The sequence below is a fragment of the Lutra lutra genome, chromosome 4 (genome assembly GCF_902655055.1).
Source record: "Lutra lutra chromosome 4, mLutLut1.2, whole genome shotgun sequence".
NCBI classification, from domain to species: domain Eukaryota; kingdom Metazoa; phylum Chordata; class Mammalia; order Carnivora; family Mustelidae; genus Lutra; species Lutra lutra.
The window spans coordinates 71,665,039-71,679,799 of record NC_062281.1 but is presented as its reverse complement, the minus strand read 5'-3'; the positions used below and the strand labels follow the sequence as shown (position 1 = coordinate 71,679,799).

Genomic DNA, 14,761 nt, shown 5'->3' with positions numbered 1-14,761 from the left:
TGGTCCTAAGGGGAAATACATAGCCATCCAAGCCTCCCTCAAAAAAATTGAAAAATCCAGAATACACTAGCTGTCTCTACACCTTAAAGAACTGGATAACCAACAACAAATTAGGCCAATTCCACACACAAGAAGGTAAATAATCAAGATTAGAGCAGAGATTGAGATAGAAACTAGAGATACAATAGAATGCATCAATGAAACTAGAAGCTGTTTTTTTGAAAGAATCAATAAGATCGATAAACCATTGGCCAAACTAATCCAAAAGAAGAGAGGAGGCCCAAAATAATAAAATTATGAATGAAAAGTGAGAGATCACAACTAACACCAAGGAAATAGAAACAATCATCAGAAGTTATTATCAACAGTTACATGCCAATAAGCTAAGCAACCTAGATGAAATGGATGTGTTCCTGGAAAACTATAAACTTTCAAAATTGAACCAGGAAGAAATTGACAACCTGAATAGACCAATATCTAGTAACGAGATTGAAGCAGTGATCAAAAACCTCCCAAAAAACAAGGGCCCAGGACCTGATGGATTCCCTGGGGAATTCTACCAAACTTTCAAAGAAGAAATAACACCTATTCTCCTGAAGCTGTGTCAAAAAATTGAAGCAGAAGGAAAACTTCCACACTCTTTTTATGAAGCCAGCATTACTCTGATCCCCAAACCAGGCAAAAACCCCACCAGAAAGGAGAATTTCAGACCAATATCACTGATGAATATGGATGCTAAGATTCTCAACAAGATCCTAGCAAATAGGATCCAACAGCACATTAAAAAGATTATCCTCCATGACCAGGTGGGATTCATCCCTGTGCTGCCAGGATGGTTCAACATTCACAAATCAATCAATGTGATAGAACAAATCAATAAGAGAAGAGAGAAGAAGCACATGGTCCTCTCAATGGATGCAGAAAAAGCATTTGACAAAATCCAGCATCCGTTCCTGATTAAAACACTTCAAAGTATAGGGCTAGAGGGAACATTCCTGAACTTCATAAAATCTATCTATGAAAAACCCAGAGCAAATATCATCCTCAATGTGAAAAAGCTCACAGCCTTCCTGTTGAGATCAGGAACACAACAAGGATGCCCACTCTCACCACTCTTGTTCAACATAGTATTAGAAGTCATAGCAACAGCAATCAGACAACAAAGAGAAATAAAAGGTCCCCAAATTGTCAAAGAAGAAGTCAAACTCTCTCTCTTCGCAGATGACATGATTCTTTATATGGAAAACCCAAAAGACTCCACCCCCAAACTACTAGAACTCATAAAGCAATTCAGTAAGGTGGCAGGATACAAAGTCAATGTACAGAAATTGGTTGCTTTCTTATACACTAACAATGAAAACACACAAAGGGAAATTAGAGAAACGATTCCATTTACTATAGCACCAAGAACCATAAGATACCTGGAATAAACCTAACCAAAGAGGTAAAGGATCTGTTCTTGAGGAACTACAGAACACTCATGAAAGAAATCGAAGAAGATACAAAAAAAATGGAAGACCATTCCATGCTCTTGGTTTGGAAGAATAAACATTATTAAAATGTCTATACTGCCTAGAGCCAATCTATACTTTAATGCCATTCCGATCAAAATTCCACCAATATTTTTCAAAGAGCTGGATCAATAATCCTAAAATTTGTATGGAAGCAGAAGAGACCCCGAATTGCTAAGGAAATGTTGAAAAGAAAAACAAAACTGGCGGCATCATGTTATCTGATTTTCAAGCTTTACTATAAAGCTGTGATCATCAAGACAGCATGGTACTGGCATAAAAATAGACACATAGATCAGTGGAACAGAGTAGAGAGCTCAGATATGGACCCTCAACTCTATGGTCAAATAATCTTTGACAAAGCAGGAAAAAATATACAGTGGAAAAAAGACAGTCTCTTCAATAAATGGTGAGGGTGATTTACTTTTCTGATTCAAATGCTAATCTTTTCCCAAAGACACCCCCACAGGCACTACTAGGAATAATGTGGATGTTCCCCCTAGTTTTGTTGAGAAATAATTGATACACATCGCTTGTATAAGTTTACGGTATACAACACGATGGGTTTGATTCACATATGTGGGAAATGGTTATCACAGTAGGTTCAACTAACATCCATCATGTCATATAGATACAATGAAAAGAGAAAAAAGAAAAGAGAAAAAAGAAAAAAAAATTCTTGTGATTAGAACTCTTAGGATATACTCTCATAACAACTTCCTTAGATATCATAGCAGGATTAGCTGAAGTCTTCATGTTGTACCTTGAATCTCTAGTACTTACGTATAACTGGAAGTCTGTACCCTTTTGGCCCACTTCCTCCAGTCCTTACTCAGGCCACCATGCCTGACCCCCACCTTCAGTAACTGATTTCTTTCTCCAGGAGATTTTTTCTTTTTAAAGATTCCACACATAAGTGAGATCATATGATATTTTATGTCTGACTTATACTTAGCATAATGCCTTCAAGGTCTATCCATGTTTTTACAACATGTAGAATTTCCTTATTTTTTATGGAATAATAGTCATATATTTATCACAACTTCTTTATCCATTCATCCACCAGTGAACATTTAGGTTGTTTCCATGCCTTAGTTATTGTGAATATGCTGCTATGAACATGGGGGTACAGATATCTTTTCCAGTTAGTGTTTTCATTTCCTTTGCCTATATTCCCAGAAGTGGAATTGCTGGATCACATGATAGTCTTTTTTTTTTTTTTTTTTTAACTTTCTGAGGATCCTCCATATTGTTTTCTATTGTGGCTGTACCAATTTACAATCCTTCAAACAGTGCATAGGTGTTCCCTCTTCTCCACATCTATGCCAGCTTTGTTATTTCTTGTATTTTTGCTGATGGGCTTTCTAACAGGTGTGAGATGATATTTCATTGTGATTTTAATTTGCATTTCCCAAATGACTAGTGATGTTGAGCATCTTTTCATGTACTTTGGCCTCTTTCTTACATCATCTTTGGAGAAATATGTATTCAAGTCCTTTGTCTATTTTTAGTCGGATTATTTGAGTTTTTGTTTGTTTGTTTTTGTGGTTTCTTTTTGCTGTTGAGTTGTACATATACAACCTTATATATTTTGGATATTTGTCCCTTATCAGCTATATGATTTGTAAATATTTTTTTCACCTTCTATTGGTTGTCTTTTCACTTTGCTAATAACTTTTTTGGAGGGGGGTGTATGGAAGCTTTTTAGTTTGATCGCTCCCATTTATTTATTTTTTATTTTGTTGCATGTGTTTTAGGTGTCCTATTTCCAAAATCATTACCAAAACTCATATCAAGGAACTTTATTTCTGTGTTTTCTTCTAGGAGTTTCATGGTTTCGGGTCTTATATTTAGGTCTTTAATCCATTTCTAGTTAATTTTTGTGAATGGCATAAGATGGGGTCTAGTTTAATTTTTTTATAAGTGAATATCCATTTATTGAAGAAGCTCTCTTTTCTCCATTTAGTATTTTTGCTCCCTTGTCAAACCTAGTTGACCATATATACTTGGGTTTATTTCTGTGCTCTTGATTCTGTTCCATTGATCTGGTTGTTTTTCATGCCAGTACCATACTGTTTTGATAACTGTACCTTTATAGTATAGCACGAAATCAGAAAGTGATGTCTCCAGCTTTGTTTCTCTTTCTTAGGATTTCTTTGGGTATTCAGGGTCTTTTGTGGTTCCACATAAATTTTAGGAGTGTTTTTTTCTACTTCTATAAAAAATGTTTTTGGAATCTTGATAGGGGTTGCATTGAAACTATGGATGACTTTTGGTAGTATTAATATTGTAACAATATCAATTCTTTCAGTCCATGAACACAGGATGCCTTTCCATTTTTTCGTGTCTTTTTCAATTTCTTTCATCAATTTTTTTTCAGAATACAGGTTTTTAACCTCCTTCATTGCATTTATTTTCAAGTATTTTATTGTATTTGATGCTACTGTAAATGAGATTGATTTCTTTATTTGTTTTTCAGAGAATTTATTAGTGTATAAAAATACTACTGATTTTTATATGTTAATTTTGTATCTTGCAACTTTACTGAATTCCTTGATTAGATCTAATAGTTTTTTCATTGACTCTTTGGGATTTTCTCTATATAAAATCATATCAATTGCAAATAGAGATAAATTTACTTCTCTCTTTTCAATTCTGATATCTTATTTCTTTTTCTTGCCTGAATGTTCTAGTTAGAACTTCCAGTATTATGTTGAATAGGATTGGTGAGAATGGGCAGCCTTTTCTTGTTCCTGGTACAAAATGGAAAGCTTTCAACTTTTTACCATTTAGAATGATGTTAGTTGTGGGCTTGTCATGTATGGGCTTTATGATGTTAAGATCTATTCCTTCTTTGACTAATTTGTTAAGAGTTTTTTTTATCATAAATGAATATTGAATTTTGTCAAATGCTTTTTCTGCATCTATTGAAATGATCACTGGATTCTTTTCCTTCATTCTACTAATGTGGTTTAACACGTTGATTGATTTGCATGTTTTGAAACATCCTTGCATCTCAGGGATAAATCCTATTTGATCATGGTGAATGATCCTTTTAATGTGCTGCTGAATTTGTTTGCTAGTATTTTATTGAGAACTTTTGCATCTGTATTCATCAGGGATTTTAGCCTTTAGAGAAATAATGTTTTATCAACTATCCAGGGATCTCTTAGCCCCATCAAATTGACACATAAAAATTACTATCATACAGCCATTATTGAGGAAGAAAGATAAAACAAGAATCTTTCAGTAAATGTTTATAAGCATTTAATAGGTACATTCCGCTTGCAAAAGCAAACATTTTTGATATTTGTTTATTTTTAAAATTGTAAGTTTTAATTATGTGATTTCACTTAAATGTGATACAAAACATATTTTATATTTTAATGATGTCATTGAGTCAGTTCCCTTCTTTTTTTATTGACACTTAAATTTTACACTCTTCTGGGAAGCTCTGCATTGCTAAAACTTCTTTAGTTGCATTTTCAGGACACATTTCAGTATGTGGCATCAAAACTGTAATTAGGTGTCTTTAGATTTGGAGGTACAAGGAAATTTGAAACAATTCCAAACTTTTAATATCGCTTACTGCCTTCCCAATCAGTTTGGCTTAAGATTTCAAGTATCTGGAAGTCTGTGGATTCATATATGCAGTGTAATTCCTGCATTATCATATATAACCACAGTTAAAATTAACAGGACCCTGGGACATATTTCTCAGGATATTATATGCCCCACAAAACTGATCTAAATCGAGTTCTTCTTTACTTCAAAAGGAGCTCACTTTCTTTCTCTCTCTCCTCCTTCTCTTCTTTCTTCAACTGTTCTGCTTTCTCTTTGTCCTTTTTTCTGCCTTTCCTATCTTACATTTGTTTTCTACCGTCTATTAACTTCGTGTAGAAAAAAGGGAGTTTGAAAGGTTCATAATATATTTTATAATGTTATGTATTATTCCAAAGTGCCAGTTTACTTTTGTATATTATTATTCCCATTTGACATACTTGTAGCATTTAAAATTAACTCATTTCTACCAACAAGATTATTTGTGAGGCTTTTTAGAGCCTCATCTATGAAATCACAATAGCAAGTGCGATTAGGTAGATCTGAACCAAATTTCAGAAGCCATTCCATTCATTCATTCTCCCAATCATCTATTGATTTATTCATGACTTTATTCAGGTATAATTACTGAGGGCTACCCATGTGCTCTGCACCGTGTCAGACGGCTGAATAGGGCAGACATAACTCCCCCCTCAAGGATTGGGGTTGTGTAATGATAAAACATAATTTAGTTAAAACATAGACCAGTGGAACAGAGTAGAGAGCCCAGATATGGACCCTCAACTCTATGGTCAAATAAACTTTGACAAAGCAGGAAAAAATATACAGTGGAAAAAAGACAGTCTCTTCAATAAATGGTTGCTGGGAAAATTGGGCAGCTATGTGTAGAAGAATGAAACTTGACCATTATCTTACACCATACACAAAGATAAACTCAAAATGGATAAAAGACCTCAACGTGAGGCAGGAATCTATCAAAATCCTAGAGGAGAACATAGGCAGTAATCTCTTCGACTTCAGTCACAACAGCTTCTTTCAAGACATGTCCCCAGAAGCAAAGGAAATAAAAGCAAAAATGAACTTTTGGGACTTCTTCAAGATCAAAAGCTTCTGCACAGCAAAGGAAACAGTCAACAAAACAAAAAAGCAACCCATGGAATGGGGGAAGATATTCACAAATGACACTACAGACAAAGGGATGATATCCAAGATCTATAAAGAACTCCTCAAACTCAACACACACAAACTGGATAATCACGTCAAAAAATGGGCAGAAGACATGAACAGACACTTCTCCAAATAAGACATACAAATGGCTTACAGACACATGAAAAAATGTTCATCATCGTTAGCCATCCGGGAGATTCAAATCAAAAACACATTGAGATACCACCTTACACCAGTTAGAATGGCCAAAATCAACAAGACAGTAAACAACAACAAGTATTGGAGAGGACGTGGAGAAAGGGGAACCCTCTTACACTGTTGGTGGGAATGCAAGTTGGTGCCGCCACTTTGGAGAACAGTGTGGAGATTGCTTAAGAAATTAAAAATAGAACTTCCCTATGACCCTGCAATTGCACTACTGGGTATTTACCCCAAAGATACAGATGTAGTGAAAAAAAGGGCCATCCGTACCCCAATGTTCATAGCAGCAATGGCCATAGTCGCCAAACTGTGGAAAGAACCAAGATGCCCTTCAACAGATGAATGGATAAAGAAGATATGGTCCATATACAATGGAGTATTATGCCTCCATCAGAAAGGATGAATACCCAACTTTTGTATCAACATGGATGGGACTGGAAGTGATTATGCTGAGTGAAATAAGTCAAGCAGAGAGAGTTAATTATCATGTGGTTTCACTTGTGGAGCATAAGGAATAACATAGAGGACATTGGGTGGTGGGGAGGAGAAGTGAGTTGGGGGAAATTGGAGGAGGAGATGAACCATGAGAGACTGTGGACTCTGAGAAACAAACTGAGGGTTTTGGAAGGGAGGGGTGGAGGGTTTGGGTAAGCCTGGTGGTGGGTATTAAGGAGGGCACATATTGCATGGAGCACTGGGTTAGGTGCATAAACAATGAATTTTGGAGCACTGAAAAAATTTTAAAAAATTAAATTAAATTAAAAAAAAGCATAGTTTAGTTATAGTAAATGTCTGAAGTACAGAGGATTATAACATGAGTAATTGTTTTATGTCTGGGTGTTTTTGGCTAGTGTTTATAGTAAGATTGTGGTTACTATTAACATGACCTAAGAAAATATTTGAAATAATTTTTGTTTACTATTTTCTATACTTAATGTATGACTGTCTGTGAGAAGAATTAAAAATTAGAGCCTGGCTGGCTCAGTCAGAAGATATGCAGCTCTTGATCTCAGCTTTGTGAGTTTGAGCCCCATGTTGGGTGCAGAGATTACTTAAATAAATAAAACTTTATATAAAAAAAAATCATCCTGGGGTGCCTGGGTGGCTCAGTGGGTTAAAGCCTCTGCCTTCGGCTCAGGTCATGATCCCAGGGTCCTGAGATTGAGCCTCCCATCAGCCTCTCTGCTCAGCAGGGAGCCTGCTTCCCCTCCTTTTCTCTCTGCCTGCCTCTCTGCCTACTTGTGATCTCTCTCTGTCAAATAAATAAATAAAAATCTTTAAAAAAAAATCATCCTTATCCCAAGGAGTTTATATTCTTGTGACTGGAGACAATTAAGTAAATAGATAATGTCAATGTAATGTTCTCTAATGCAGAACTTAACTCTGTGGCTGTGAGTAGGCATCCAACACAGGTTAAGAGCAAGACACTCAGGGAGGCTTCCAGAAGAAAGTTGTACTGGTACAAGGTGTACAGGATGGTGGCTCAGTGTCAACCAATTTGGATAAGATGACTGATTAATATGGTCATGCATAAATAATTCATGCACAATATTATTGTGAACAAAGTAGAAGGTCAAGCCACATGGAACGCAATAATAACTGAAAGAAAGAATTATCAATAAGCAACGGAGTTTTTTAGTACAAAAACAATCTACAATATCTCCTCCACTAGAGGGAATAATAGGTGTGAACATTAAAAAAAAAATGCTATTGCACCAATATGTTCCTTCACACATATGCTAAAATGTCTTGATGGGAGTCTTAGTGCCTCTTGGCCCCTCAGAGGGGCGTGATAAGGGAATCCCAATCAAGGAGTCCTGGACTCCACTCTTGATTTTATTCTGTAAGACAAAGAGGCTATGAACATTTTCAGCAGAGCAGTTAAGATTCTATGTTTTATAAAATACTGACGTCTAACTAAGACTTTATTTGGGAAAGTGTTTCTAACACTGAGAAGACTCTTAAACCCACTAGTTTAGAAAGTATTAAGTGGTTAACTTATTGAAATCTAGATTATTTATTTTTATTTACTAAAATTAAAAAAAATCCTTATTAAAATTCTTACTAGGAAGTTTCCAGATTTAAACAATTAAGATTTTTCTCTTCACATGCATACCTTCTCAATAAATGATGGCAAGTTCATTTAGAAATATACACACATATGAAATAAAAATGATTATTTTAAATACATATCATCCAAACTTCAGACATGTTCAAAGGGGAACATAGCACAAAACAGTTACTCTACACAGTATGGCTTTTAGGGAACTCTTGAGAATTGTGACACATATTCCATTGACGAAGTGAAGTAACCTGCATCCATCACTGCCATCATACAATAATTGTATTTAAAGCAGAATTTTTTTAAGATTTTATTTTTATTTATTTGACGGACGGAGATCACAAGTAGGCAGATGGGCAGGCAGAGAGAGAGAGAGAGAGAGAGGAGGAAGCAGGCTCCCTGCTGGGCAGAGAGCCCGATGCGGGGCTCCATCCCAGGACCCTGGGATCATGACCTGAGCCGAAGGCAGAGGCTTTAACCCACTGAGCCACTCAGGTACCCCTAAAGCATACTTTTTACTATACTGTATTATTTTCACAAAAGTGTAGTAACTCTGTTTTCTGAGTTATAACAGATAACAAATAGAACTTGCTTTTTGTGTTCCACAGTTGAAATTTTGGCTTGTGTAGATTATTCAGAATTGTAGCAATAGAGCAAATGAATCAATTCAATTTTCTTTCTTTCTTTCTTTCTTTTTTTTTATCATGAAAAAACTGTATTTAGATTTAGCCAGCTGGACTCCGTTTAGATGATCCCAATTATGTTGGCAACATCCAAAGCATCATAGTCAGGGGCCTGTCCAATGTATGCCTTCTTCTCTCCATCAGGCCTGATTAAGGTGTTGACCTTGGCTACATCAAAGTCATAGAGCTTCCTCACAGCCTGTTTGATATTGTGCTTGTTGGCCTTGACATCCACAATGAACACAAGTGTGTTGTTGTCTTCTGTTTTCTTCATGGCTGATTCAGTAGTCAGGGGGAACTTGATGATGGCATAGTGATCAAACTTGTTTCTCCTGGGGGTGCTCTTTTGAGGGTATTTGGGCTGCCTTCGGAGACGCAGAGTCTTGGGTTGTCAGAACGTAGGTGATGTGCGGATCTTCTTTTTTTTGTGACTGTGAACGCCTTTCAGCACCACTTTCTTGGCCTTCAAAGCCTTTGCTTTGGGGCAAGGGGCAGGTGCTTCCTTCTTAGCTTTTGGCGCCATCTTCGTAAAGGGGCTCAATTCGATTTTCTTGCACATATTGTTTCCTTACAAGGAACCCATTTGTTTACTTTTTAATAGATTACTAAATCAGTGAGCTCTGGTGAAATTCCACTGGGATTTCAGTGTTTTTGGGTCAAATATTGGCAGATTCTTCTGTTTTCCCCCATCTGTCACATTGCTATTGGCAGATAATAGGCTACCTGAACATGACTCTATTTTATATTTGAAAATGGTTATCTTCTCTAAATTATTAGTCTGTGCTGACGTTCCAGATGATCACTTTTTAGTTTATTTTTTAATTATTTGTATGTATTTCCCCCTATTGTAAGGGTGGAAGTTTTCTGTTCCACTTGGTTTTATATTCCTCACAGGTTTTGCACCTGATTTACACGTAGGAGCTACTCAATCGATGTCTGTTGAATTCTGGATAAATAAGTTATTGTTTCCTGTGACATCAGGATGCTTTCAGTTATACAAGGCAAAACACATAGATAAAAGTTACTTAAAACAGTGCTATGCAAAATGTGATCCACAGATGGGTATCAGCACACACACTTCATTTCTGATCTGTAAGGAGCTAAGTAATTAAGTGTTTAAAAACATTCATAGCAATTTGAATTTATTGTGACATTCAAGTGTCTGACTGTTATCCTAAGAATTTGTTTTTATTTTACAACAGTTTTTGTTTTCAACTGATCAAAAAAAAAAAAAAAAAAGCAAACAGTTTCTGTATTACAGAGTGTTTGAGAAGCCCACATTTTGACACTGTTCCTTATTAGATCTCACATAACAAGAAATCAAGAGGGAAATAGGTGCTGGGGTTGGCTTCCTGTTCAGCAATGTTAGGACTGAAGGTTGATGTTTCTGGGAATCCCTTTCTTCTACCCTTGAGATATGCCTTCAGTAGTTCCAACTCTCATGTTTTCCCACCAAATACTCATCTCAGATAAGAAAGAGGTAGATGAAAAAGAGCCTTCCTCTCTCATAGCTCTCTTTTCATCTAGACAGGGAATCTTTTCCAGATTTCTCCCTGTGCTTATTTGACTGGATTTGGGTCACCCACCCTCCCTCAGTCAATCCCTACAGAACTCTCAAGGGCCAGTCGAGCATTACCCATCCTCTAGGAAGGCTACCTCCCTGCACGAGCAGAGCCGGGGTTCCAACAGCAAGAAGGACTAGGGAATGGCTGTTCTGCATATTTTTCTAAAGACCTAACATTATCAGAAATTGACACAACCACTGAGGATATTTTAGTAAGTGGGGAGGTATAATAATAGCTCCAGTTGATAGAATGCCTGTCATCCTAAGTATTTTATGTGATTCTTCGTATTTTGTACAACTATCCTATACATAGCCAGTGTTACTCTATTTTACAGATAGAGAAAAGGAAAGAGAGAGAGGTTAACCATCTTGCCCAAGGTCACACACATCCCTGGGAGGTAAAGCAGAGCTAGGAATTGAGCCCTGTCTCACGAATGTGTCCACCCAAGTTCTTTCTACTGTGCCACAAAGGCCAGTTTTGTTTGATGCCATTGGGTGATCAGGCAGTGCATGTGATATCAGAAACCTGGGAAGGGCTGACCCAAGAAAGTGACTTGAGTAGATGCCCTTATTTATTTATTTATTTATTTATAAGATTTTATTTAGTTATTTGAGAGAGTGAACAAGAGAGAGCAGGCACAAGCAGGGGTAGGGGCAGAGGGAGAGGGAGAAACAGACTCCCCCCTCAGCAGGGAGCTCAACGCATGATTTGATCCCAGGACCCTGGGATCATGACCTGAGCCACAGGCAGACGCTTAGCAGACTGAGCCACCCAGATGCCCCAAGAGATGCTGTCTTTTAAATAGGTAGTCTGAACTAACTTAACCTTTCCAAGTGCTCTCTTGCACATGGGTCTATACTTTCTTACCTTCAGGGAGATGTCACTCTGCTGCTGTCTGAAGATCACCCTGCCCCATACAACGGCTGTCACTGTCAGTTGCTGACCCAAGTGTCAAAGGCCCCCCTCTCTTGTCACAGGGTTGGACCTAATATGTGGATAGATGTATTCTCTGTAATTCTGCAATCTAGAAGACCATTGCTCAATAAAACTCTTATGCATGGTGGATAAGTAGAGCTTGAAACTTTACTAATATGTCAGTACTGTGTATCAGCCGCACTGAAGTTTACCTAGGCTTTCATGGACTTTCAGAAACCATTTTGCACCCAAAAGCATGCCAGACACCCAACTTTGAAACACTTCTTTACAACAAAGCTCTTTGGTAAGCTGAAAATTGCTCAGTTTATGGGGTTTTGTCCCAGTCCTATAGTTTTTCATATTCCAATTCCCTGGAAAATTGCTTTTGAGATGAGTTAGATGATATATCTCTGGAGCAGTCCATTTTTTTTTTTTTCCATTCTACTGCAGATCTGGGCATGTGATCCTAATTATCTTTGACCATGTTCCTTTCTGCAGGTGATACTCTGTTCTGGTTAATGCATGCCACATAGCAAAGTTTATAGGGCTGTGAAAATAAGATTTGGAACATTTATGTTTAATGCCCAAATATGTGGATTTTATTACCACTGAAGATTTTAGCATTTATCAAGCTATGTGTGTCCACCTTGAGGTATGTTTTTCCTATCACAGCCATTTATTGTCAATTATACTCAGTTGTGAGATAGTTCAAGTCAACAATTTTGACATACATGACATTTGATGATTCTCATTAATGTTGCCGACACTGCCTTTGGATGGAATACTCTAGCATGTATGTAATGTATAATTAAATATCTTCCTCAGATTCACCATTTCATAAGTTATAAAAATAACAGTTGGGGTAAAATAAGCCCATCCATTGTCTAAAAATTTCCATGTACTTTAGGTTACATAAAATAAAAGTAATAATTTATGTTGAAGCACAACTAATGAAAAAAAGTTTAATGAATTAATTTCCTTTTAGCTCATCTGGAGGTCTTCATGCTTTTTCCATTGTTTGGTAACTCAAATATCAAATGTTTATCTTGAAAACATGTTGTAATATTGGTATTGCAATAATGAGGATGGCTATGTTGAAATTTGGGGTGTCTTGTGAAATAATTTATTATTCTTCTGAAGAGATTAAAAATTGGTATTAAAAACACAACTGATATTTTTAGATTTCATAACATATATATTTCTCATATATTCCTAGTGTTGAACATGAAGCATATTTATTCTGTCTCCAAAAAAAATCTCAAAGTACTTATAAGGCTGCTTTAATTTTACTTAAAAACAATACAGAGAGTCAAAGATTGAAATTATAAATCAGAGTGGATCTATTTCTACCTGGATTGGAATAAATAAGATTTACTATGACCTAAAGTTGCAACAGAATAGTTCATGACAGCAAGATAGAGCCACAAATGAGTTTTTTTTTTTTTTATTGCAATAAGCTCTATGACTTGTCTGTTCTTACTATTGTCTTTATGCCTGAGATTTGTGGCAAGCCCAGAAATTGGGAATTTTAGAAAGAAGGCTCTATGTGGGACTGACTCAGGGAGAGAATTGAGGATAGCTTGGTTTTGTTGTCTGTGATGAAATGTCAGGGTGTGCCTAAGAGCCAAAGTATAAATAAACCCCAGCTCTCGACTTGTAGCTTTAGGAGGTTTGCAGGGTAATATGAGCTAAGAATTTCAATTACCCTTTATCAAGCCAATAACATAATGCTTTCTTAGTGTTATATTTTCCATGTAGTGCAGAGTATCAAGAACTGTATTTTAATTCTTTTAGGATACCAAGGGTTCCCTTGGTGTGATAGCAGAGGAAACGATTTAGATATTTTACCTTTTCTTTTTTTTTTTTTTTTTTTTAATCATGCTTTAGAAGTCATCTACCACAATCCCTTTCTTCTGAGAATACGGAACTGATTTCTGCCGTCATGTTTCTTCAGTGGGCTGAAATCCTGTGGTTCTTCAGCTTTATTCTCCATAACACTTAGCGAAAGTCCACAAGGATCTGTGGTGAGCCAGGGGCAGTTTGCCTCCCTGCTGTGGTTTGAGGGAGGATTTGAGGGGTGCAAGTGTTGCTCTGCTTGCATAGCTCAGCCAAGCAATTCATAAGAAGATGTGGCTAATGATGGAGGCAGTAACGGGTGGTTAAGCAATGAGAAAAGTCTGCCCTCCAGTCAGCCTCAGGTGAAGTGGTGGGATCATAGTGTCTTGCGTGTAAGAGGCGCTCAGTAAGTATTTGTTGTACAAGTGATTGAAAGAGGAAATAGATTGATTGACTTTGGGAGTGGAAGTGGATCCTAGATTCAGATCAGTCAATATTTTTCTTTGGAATTCCAGCAACATTATCATCACAGCTGGGTTCTTAACCTAGGACAGTGGTGCACCCTTCTGCATAGGTAGGGCATTTAGACTTGTGTGAGGACATTGTGGTTATCATGGTTTTTGGAGTGGTGGGGTGTGAGGGGGCTACTGGCACTTAGGGGCTATCAAAGGGCTGAGATGTGAATGCCCTTCCATGAACTGGGAGTCCGGCACAATGAGGAATTCTTGCATCAAATATTAAACAGCATCCCACTGAGAACTGAGTCTCCATCTGAGTTCTCGGAGAGGAAGCTTAGAAACACAAAAGTCATCTCTTTATTAGTATCCAAATACCTTGTTGGACAGATAGCATTCAGAAGATGGTCCCTTCAGTCTTGGTAGGCCATTTAGTCTCTGTTGGAACAGCTCAAAGCCATTGTAGCTTAAAAGCAGCCATAGGCAATACATAAATGAATGGATGTGGTTTTGTGTCAATTAGATTTTATTTACAAAAACAGGTGGGGGGATAGATTTGGCTCTTGGGGATAATTTGCCAACCCTTGTTCCATACTGAAAGAATTATTTGGTTAAAATCCAAGTGCAGTATTTTCCTATATCTGTATTATTGTATTGGTTTCAGCCAGTCATTCGAACCAGCTGAGAACCTCTTGAATTTTAATTATCCCAGTTCTCTTTATCCAATAAAAAATTAAGCTCTTTTGGGGCGCCTGGGTGGCTCAGTGGGTTAAAGCCTCTGCCTTCGGCTCAGGTCATGATCCCA

At 37.0% G+C, this 14,761-nt stretch overlaps 1 protein-coding gene and 1 pseudogene across 1 annotated transcript in view; one reads left to right on the top strand and one right to left on the bottom strand.

Moving 5' to 3' along the window:
* NKAIN3 (sodium/potassium transporting ATPase interacting 3) overlaps positions 1-14,761 on the top strand; it is a 653,340-nt gene that overhangs the window by 24,595 nt on the left and 613,984 nt on the right. The window lies entirely within an intron of this gene.
* LOC125098648 (60S ribosomal protein L23a-like) lies at positions 9,247-9,708 on the bottom strand (annotated as a pseudogene).